Source organism: Limulus polyphemus, unplaced genomic scaffold (assembly GCF_000517525.1).
Source record: "Limulus polyphemus unplaced genomic scaffold, Limulus_polyphemus-2.1.2 Scaffold1581, whole genome shotgun sequence".
NCBI lineage: Eukaryota > Metazoa > Arthropoda > Merostomata > Xiphosura > Limulidae > Limulus > Limulus polyphemus.
In genome coordinates, this window is record NW_013667191.1 from 167,180 (window position 1) to 176,509 (window position 9,330).

The window sequence follows — 9,330 nt, forward strand, 5'->3', positions numbered from 1 at the left end:
TGATTCACATATTTGCACAATAACAAGTAAAATATTACTGCAGTTTGAAATTATATATAAAATCATACTTTCCATTGTACTAATGTCAATTAAATTTTATAATAATCAAAAATTAACTTGTATATTGGCTTTAACAATAAAATGTATATTGATTAATCTAAATGCTGGTTTTCTAGATGTTTTAGAAATGAAGTCTTCATTAACTTATAATTAATCTACAGCTTTTGATATTTCTGCTGCTATGGATATAATTAAACAAAATATTTTTGGCTTTAAACAGTTTCTGATTCATATTAATTTCAAAAAGCTTCCTTCAGAAGATGTGTCAGTCACTGGAATGGTCAAGAGTACTTTTAAAGATATATTTCTTCACATAAATTTAAGAACTTCAAAAGTGGTTAAGGGTTCTGGAAAAACATTTGAAAAATATGAAGCTCTTGTATAATTTCACATCATCTGAATTATACAGATCTTCATTTTAAAGCATAAATTGAAATATTAACAGTGTTTAACCAGAACATTTTTATGAAATTATTCAAATTTTCAGCATTATAAAGTAACCAAAAGTTTTCTTTGTGAGGGTGGTAAAGCTCAAATTGGTTGTCAGTTGATGATATGGCTTTGTTAGTTACAAATAATAAATATTCAGTTGTAAACAATTTCTATTGGATCATTCATATTTGGTCTTTTAATGCAAATGTTTGGTTTGAATGGATGTTCTATATTCGGTTTTCTTCCGTCAATTCTTTGGCTGATATCAAGGCCATCGTAAAATCACTATCACAGTATTCTTTTCAAAATGAAACTAGGTGTTCGATATGATTTTTAGACACATCTGTTTGCAGTTTAGAACTCTGCATCAATTTGCATAATATATTTACTTTTGCTACTAGACCATGCCAAATGATTAAACTGAGGAAAAAATCAAACGAGTTATTAATTGAATTATCCATCATGCATTGGATAGTGTTTAGTTTATAGATGAGGTTACATTTCCTTGAAAGCTCCTTGTCTTGCTGGAGAGACTGAATACAGTCTAAAAAATGTGGCTGCTCTTGTCGATGAATTAGCGATTTCTTGAAGGACTAGATTCAAGTGGTAACAATTACATAGAGTAAAAAATACTCTGGGATTTGTTCTTAATATGCATGATCACATTTCTTGATGCTGCCTCTTCATGTTCATCCCGTTTTTACAAATCTGACTTCGAATATCATTAAGATTTCATTTGAGATAAAACAGTACACAAAACTTAAAATTCCATAATTAGCAATTAAGTCATTATTTAACTTAACAATTTACAGTTACTTTATTATATATTAAAGATGATTGCTAAAGTACAATAAAAATTATCATAAACAAAATATCTGATATCTTATTTTATTTTGTCTAAACTGTCAGTTCACCAAGTCTTTTTGATGGTATTTTTGTCCAAGTTTTATGGTATGCAGATAGGATGACTTCTTACCCCTTATTGTTTTTGCTGTCTTGTCACCAGGTTGTCTCTTTCGGTAGATGGTTGAGAGAATCCACTGACGAATTCTTCTCTGAAACTTTCTTGACAACATATTTGGACTCTTCGGCAGGTGTAGTCCTTTCTGAAGTTAACCAGTAGGCAATTCTCTCACAATATACTTACAGAAGTGATCATGAGGAAATACCTTAGGCTTGGACTGCCTATTCTTTTGGATTCTATAAACTACATCATTGACTGTTTCACCACAACATATAGTCCTTCTCAATACCAGCTTAAATTTGGAGTTTGTCTTCTCTTACAGCGGGAAATGAACAACTATTATAACATGTTACTTAGATGTAATCTAGTTTTATCAGCATTGAGATCATAGTAAATTTTCATTTTATCACTAGATGATATAAGTCTTTTCTCGATAAATTCATATATGACAACAGTCAAGTATCTGAATAGATAAGGTTCAATGGTACATTGAGCTCTCTCCCAAACATTAGTGATGTTGGTGTGTTGCATGTGGCTTTCTGTGCTACCATTTGATAACTCATAAGTAGCAGTGAAAGATCTTGATCACAGATGTTTTGATATTCATCTGTCTAAATGGCTAATTTATTTACAAGTATACAGTTGTATTTCTCTTCCATTCCCTCACAAGATGGATAAAAGACTGATGAAAGAATTTGATGCAATTCTGCAAAGTTCCTTACCTGACCAGAATGAAGTTCCATAGGTACACCAAATCTTGATACAAATTCACCCTATCACGATGGGCATCCTTTACTACGCATGTCACGAGGTTTTAGTGACTTACATTCAAAATTTAATTAATCTACTTTTTATTAATTTTATTCCAATTAACATAGCATAAAATCATAGCTAATAATCCACATTTTAGTAGGATATAAGTTTTAGTTCCTAATTTTATACGACAATATTTAAAAAAATCCTGAATTTCCCGTAGTGTGACACATGCAACACATTTTCTCTATCCATCTTTCCTTCTCTATTTTATCCACCACCCCTTCAATAAGTCCAAAATTAAACGTAAATTACTCACTATAAAATCATCATTGCTTAGATAAGCCATAAATTTTATAGCCTTAGAAAATCAGACCCCTCTTACCACACCCACCTGTCACATCCTGTCTTCCAGGATTTGTTAATAGTTCTCTCTCAAGTGTAATTCTATATTATTTATAACCAATAGAAAGCCAAGATTTTCTACTATCAAATGACATATTATATATCGTTGTTTTCTGAATGGAGAATTATCAATATCAATGTTAGTACAAGCTTCATTCCCAAGGGAAAGATACTGACTAGCTTGAAGGAATTTGTAACGGCTCTTGTCGCATAGCTAGAAAGACAGAAAAATTGTGGGAGTCAAGGGAAATTGTCTAGTTTTTGCATGTTATTATTCTATGTTCATTCGTGCATTATTTAATTAAATAAAAATTATTTAATGCATTACTAGCACTAGTATAAAAAGTAGTGTTAAGTGTCATCGACAATCGACAGCAAGAAAACAAATATTCGGGTAAGTACTTTTTTGTTTTTCATGTTTACTTTTTATATATTATTATAAAAGTAACCAAAATGTAAAAATAGGGATATCTTTAGGTTAGCTAAGATTAGATTAGGTAAATAAAGTAATAATGGTAATAATAATATAATAAAAATGTTTCACTAGTCACGCACGCAAGAAGCTCACGGGTAACATAATTCGATAGCGTAACGTGACCTCCATTTTCCCCAAATGATTTATAATTTATAATGGCGCCAGCAGTAGTTAGACCCGGTTCAAAGAGCAATAAAACAATAAAATTTAAACATAAATAGATGTATATTGTTACAAACTTAGAGCTACTTAGTATAAATGAATGTAGTTTCATGTTACAATTTGAAGTCATCTTAGAATGAAAAACAGGATAATTTAGATTTATTTAGATTTTTTTTTTCTGGTGGTTACGAGGTCGCTCAAATTGACCAACATTGTATAGAGTTAGGGTAGAGAAAATAACAGATAAAATATAAAGTCTTAGTAAAAACAAACATATGAAATGTATTTAGGGGGTTTTAGAGAATACACAAATCAAATCTGAGAGTTTTGAGAGGAAGAAAAGTATATTTAGTTTTAACATAAAAATCACTTTGCACACGGACTATTCAGAACAAATACTCGATATATTCATAGACAAATCTTTAGTAAAAATACTTCATTAAAATAACTGAGTTTTGTGTACAAAATACTTGCATTGTGTAGTACAAGTCTGTCAAAGTTTATGAAGATACACACATTGTATTAATAGCTATAGTATTAAAACTATATACAAGTAATAAAGGGCCCGTGGTCGGTCCTCGGAACCGACTCTATATTGAGAGAGTTTATTGACGAGTTTCCTTGCAAGAGTTTCTGCTTCCTGGTTAGGAATATCATTTGCTTCTAGCCCATCACAAACATGATGTATTCCCACTGTTACTCTTTGGCAGATGACCAAGCATATCAAAAGCAAGTCTCTCAAGTTGTGCGTCAACACAATAATGCTGTAGCTGGCAATGCTATTTCTTGCATGGACATTTTCGCTCACTGATTTACACCAATTAATCTATGAACCCCTGAAAGCCAATCCAATAAAAGTGTTTCCTTACTCTCTCCAGTGTAATATTAACTTATAAGTATCCAGTTGTTGGTATATAATAGATACAATGGACCACTTCTAAATGTAAAGACAGTACATCTTTGTCTTTGGGTTGTATGGAATGACTGTTTACAAAGAGAATTTTCTGTGTTATTCTAGATCCACGAAATAAATGGTTTCAAATTTATATCTTTTACTTTAGCATCTTCTGGTTGAGTGTTGGACTACACTAGTTCTTCATCATAATTTGTAGATGTCTCATCTTGGACTATGCTCGGTTGTACGTTAGGCTGTTTCATATTTGCTATCTTGTGCATCCTACTTTTCACAGTGTTTATATTCTTCAATAGCTCTTGGTCTTCAGGATAATGCATTAGTATTTCCATGGCTCTGTCCAGGCGATGCACATTGTTAGAGTTGTATTCCTGACGTTTTTGGAGCCATTTTGGTATCTGGCCTCCTCGATTGTAACAATTATCCAGTTACGTCAATACTACATAATCTGTTTGAAGTGTATACCTTTCATCATAAAGGTAATTATGGAAATGACCTAGGGCTAGAATAATACTTTCTAACCCTCTTCAAGTTATACAATACCTCCTTTCGCAGCATTAACTGCCTTGTCAATCACATGTTCTCTTCCATTCTCTTCCATTTTTTGTGTACAAAATACTTGTAATGTGCACTATAAGTCTAATAAATTTTGTGAAGATACACACACTGCATTTAAAGATATAGTATTAAAACTATATACATGTAAAAATGATCCCGTGGTCGGACCCTGGGACCGACTTCACATTGAGAGAGTTTATTGACGATACACACACTGTATTAAAAGTTGTAGTGTTAAAATTATATACAGATGGCCAAGCATGTCGAAAGTAAGTCTCTCAAGTTGTGCGTCAACGCACTAATTCTGTAGCTGCTAAGGCTATTTCTTGCATGGACATTTTCGCTCACTGATTTACACCAATTAATCTATGAACTCCTGACATCCAATCCAAGCTATCTTCTCTCTACTTGTTTTGTTGACTTGCTCTTGCTAATATACACTCATCAGAACACACTGGAGCATTTGATTCTACTATTTATCAGTCACTAGATGTGAATTAATCCATAACAAGTCTTTGTATGAGTATTTTACTTCTTTATGGCCAATTGCCTGCCTTTCTTGTTGTCACTAGAAGTTCAACCTCTGGCGTTGTAATTGTCACATAGTGCACAGGAATATCTTAGTATTAGACTGTGAAACTATGTCCAATTAATTCCTGTTTTCGAATGCCTGGTTATTTCTTTGTTGTTCACTTGCACTGATTGGTCTCAGAGACTCATCCTTTGGTTTGCTATCAGTTCTTGATTCTTCAGCCTATGTCATAATATTCACTGGAGAAGGTATCTTGTTATTTCATAAGAAAGTCAGGTAATCTATGGCATTGATAAGCTGTAAGACATACACATCTCTATTTATGGCTTTGTGACTCCATTTGTTTTCCAGAAGCCCAAACAGAACCTTGTGGACCCATCCTTCTTCTTCTCAAGTACAAAAGATGATACCCAAGGACTAATACTAGGTTTGATTTCTCCTTGTTCATTCATGGCTTCTATTTATTTGAAAGCTTAAGCCTGTTTGCATCAGTCCATCTTCTTTTTCAATTCTATAGGCACTTTCACATCTTTAATTCCCAAATCGGATTGAACAATTATAGCTGTACAACTACTGCAACATACTGCGAACCTTCTCTTCATTTGGGGCAGATGAAGTGAGTATTCTCAACTGCACTGCACCTCACATTACTTTGGCTTTTCAAGTAATTTGTGTGTAGATAATGAACTATGTCAGAAATTGATTTTACAAAAAATGATAGTAAGAGCATAGTCCGAGAAATCTTTTTACCTCATGCAAAGACTTTGATGTTGGCCAATTTTGAACATATTGAATCTTTACTGGGTCTATAGACACTCCCTTTCTGTTGATTATGTGTCCCAGGAAACTTAGCAATCGATAGAACAATTTGCACTTCTTGGGAATCAGCTTAAGGTTTGCTTTATTCAACTAATTCAGAACTTTCTCTTGCCCAGCATATGTATTATCAATAGTCTTCTCATGTATGATTATGGCGTCCAAATAAATGAGAAAGATGTACCAGGGTAGCTCAAATAGAACACACTCTATTAGGCACCGAAATGTAGTATGTGCATTACATAATGCAAATGGCAAACAAACTGGCACTATCCACTTTCTGCTTAAAAGCTATCTTCTCTATAGTTGCTTTGTTGACTTGCTCTTGTCAATATCCACTCATCAGATCCAATCTCGAAAACCATTTTAATGCTGATAAAGCATCCAAAATGGAGTCGATGATTAACAGTTGGTAGGAATCATTCTTAGTGACTCCATTTGTTCTCCAGAAGCCCAAACAGAACCTTGTGGACCCATCTTTCTTTTCCCAAGTACAATAGATGCCGCCCAAGGACTAAAACTAGGTTCGATTTGTCCTTGTTCATTCATAGCTTCTATTTCATTGAAAGCTTAGGCTTGTTTTGCAAGTGGAAGTCGTTTGAATAAATGATGTAGTAGGGCTGCATCTCCAATATCAATATTATGAGATAACATAATTGTTTAGCCTAAGTCATAAGACCCACTGGAGAAGCTATCTTAATATTTCATAAGAAAGTAGGATAATCTATGGCATTCATAGCATTAAGACATACACATCTCCAAGCATACAGCTCTTGTAAGTTAGGTGGTTTAGCTGTCTTCATGTGAAGATGTTACAACAGGCTTTCTACATCTTACTTCAATGGTGAATAGTTCTGATATTATTTGACGTGGACATACTACCTATGCAGCTTCACATCTCCCATCTACACTTGACTTGAATGAAAGGATAAGAACATTATAACCCGAGCATTTTCGAAAGGTGGACATTTCTTTTTAAGGGGTAAACTGGAATTTCATGTTTTGTTGTGTATATGACCCCAATTATGAAATCGTTATTCTTAAGATCCGGGATACTCCTTCTAATTAATAATCAGAACACACTGGAGCATTTGGTTCTACTATTTTTTAGTCACTAGATATGAATTAATCCATAACAAGTCCTTGTATGAGTATTTTACTTCTTTATGGCAAATTGACTGTCTTCCTTGTTGTCACTAGTAGTTCAACCTTTGGCACAGTTAATGTCACATAGCGCACAGGAATTTCCTGGCAATAGACTGTGAAGTTATTTGAGGCTAGCCTAACCTCACATCCATGTCTGTGCATGAACTCAGTTCCCAATATATACTATTTTTCGATATTACTTACCCAGTCATCATGTAGTGTAGAAAAGCTTCCCATACTAAGGGTATCTTCTAATTTTCCTTGTGCTGGAACTTTATGTCTACTTGCTGTTTGCATCAGTCCATCTTATTTTTCATTTCTAGAGGCAGTTCCACATCTTTAATTCCCAAATCAGGTTGAACAATTATAGCTGTACAACTACTGCAACATACTGCAATGCTTCTCATCAATAACCCTGTGGACTTGTTTATTTAAATAACAAACTTTTTATTTCATTTGGGGCAGATTGAGTAAGTATTTTCAGCTGCATGCACCCCATATATCCAGCTAATTCATGTTTTCGAATGTCTGGTTATTTCTTTGTTGTTCCCTTGAACTGATTAGGCTCAGAGAATCATACTTATGGTATTGTTGCCTTGGTTTACTACCAGTTCTTGATTATTCACAGTCTCATCTGTAGTCTTTATGTTTTCTAAATTTATAACAGTTCTCTTTTGTGAAATACTTCAGGAAGAGTTGATATTATCTATAGGATTTTTTCTACAGTTCCATTCCAGGTAATATGTCCTATTAATTAACACTGTTCTCTCGTGGCTTGTTTCCTCCATTATAAATAACTAATTATCTGACTAATCCTTTCAGCTCTTTTAGACTATCACTAAGAAGAGTTGGTCTGATAATTCTGTAACTTCTAGACGGTGCTTTAAGTTGTTTATCTGTGACTTTAATGTATTCAAGTTCTACTGCCATATGAAGAGCTTTTTTTAAAAGATGCACCTACTTTATTTCAACCTAATTTGCATATACTTGTCGGTTATAGCATCTATGAATTGGTCATATGTCAACAAATTTATCATATCACGTGGAAGATTCGGGTAAAATAATTAGGCAAGCCTTTCCAAATATTTCGAAAGCTTAGCTAATGTTTGTTATTTCCTTCGTACACTGCTCATGAACTTTTTTCTTGATACTTACTTCTGGTGTATGATGAGGCAGCTTGATAGGCATTACAACCCTCAGGTGGAAAGTTGCTTAATGTTTTTATGTCTTGCGTCCTTTTAAATAGGCAGCAAGATGAATAGTTTACTTTTCACTATTACACCAATTAAATTTAGATATTATTTTAAACTAAGCTTGATATGTCTCCCATGGTAACTCTCCATCATAATTTGTTGGTTTCTCGACCGGGTAATGTTATTGAACTCATCAGCTAAATTAATGAATTGAATGTGATAGTGACGTGGTTGAAAAAGTCCAGGAAGGTCCTGCAGCCACAGATGACATAGTCATAGTAGTAATAGGTGTAGACCAAATAGGTTCTCTTATTCCATATTCTTTAGTTTGAGATAAGAATTCTTGGGCAGATGCAGAAAGCGTTATGGCTGATTTGACCTTGCATTTACCAATCAATTTTTCAATATGTATCCAATTTATGATATTTGCCAAAAATATTGATCCACACAATTCTTTTAACAGAAATATGTTTTAATATATAAACAACAAAGAATTTACAATAACAGATATTACAAACAATGATTTATATAGAAAAGTTTTACAAACTTACAAGCAATGTAAAATCTTCTTTCTAGTCTGGAACTTCTTCGATATCTTATCGAGGTTTGACGATGAGTGAGTTAATTTCGAGTTGATGTAGGTAAAATTGAATTAATAGGGAGCTAGATAGCTCTGTGAAATTCACTGGCCACACACCGATTTTTCCTATCGGTGACGTTAGATAATATTTTCGTAAAAGGACTAATGTCCGATGTGTGGTCAAATATCTGAAGTTTCCCGATTAATAAGCATTATAATAATCACAGTTATAGCTTTCGAAGTTTATAATACACCAACTATAGCAAACCAATAATAGATACTGTTTTTTGGCGCGTCGCGTTGGTTATATTTATAGGCGTGTGGAGAGTTTCTCGCAAATT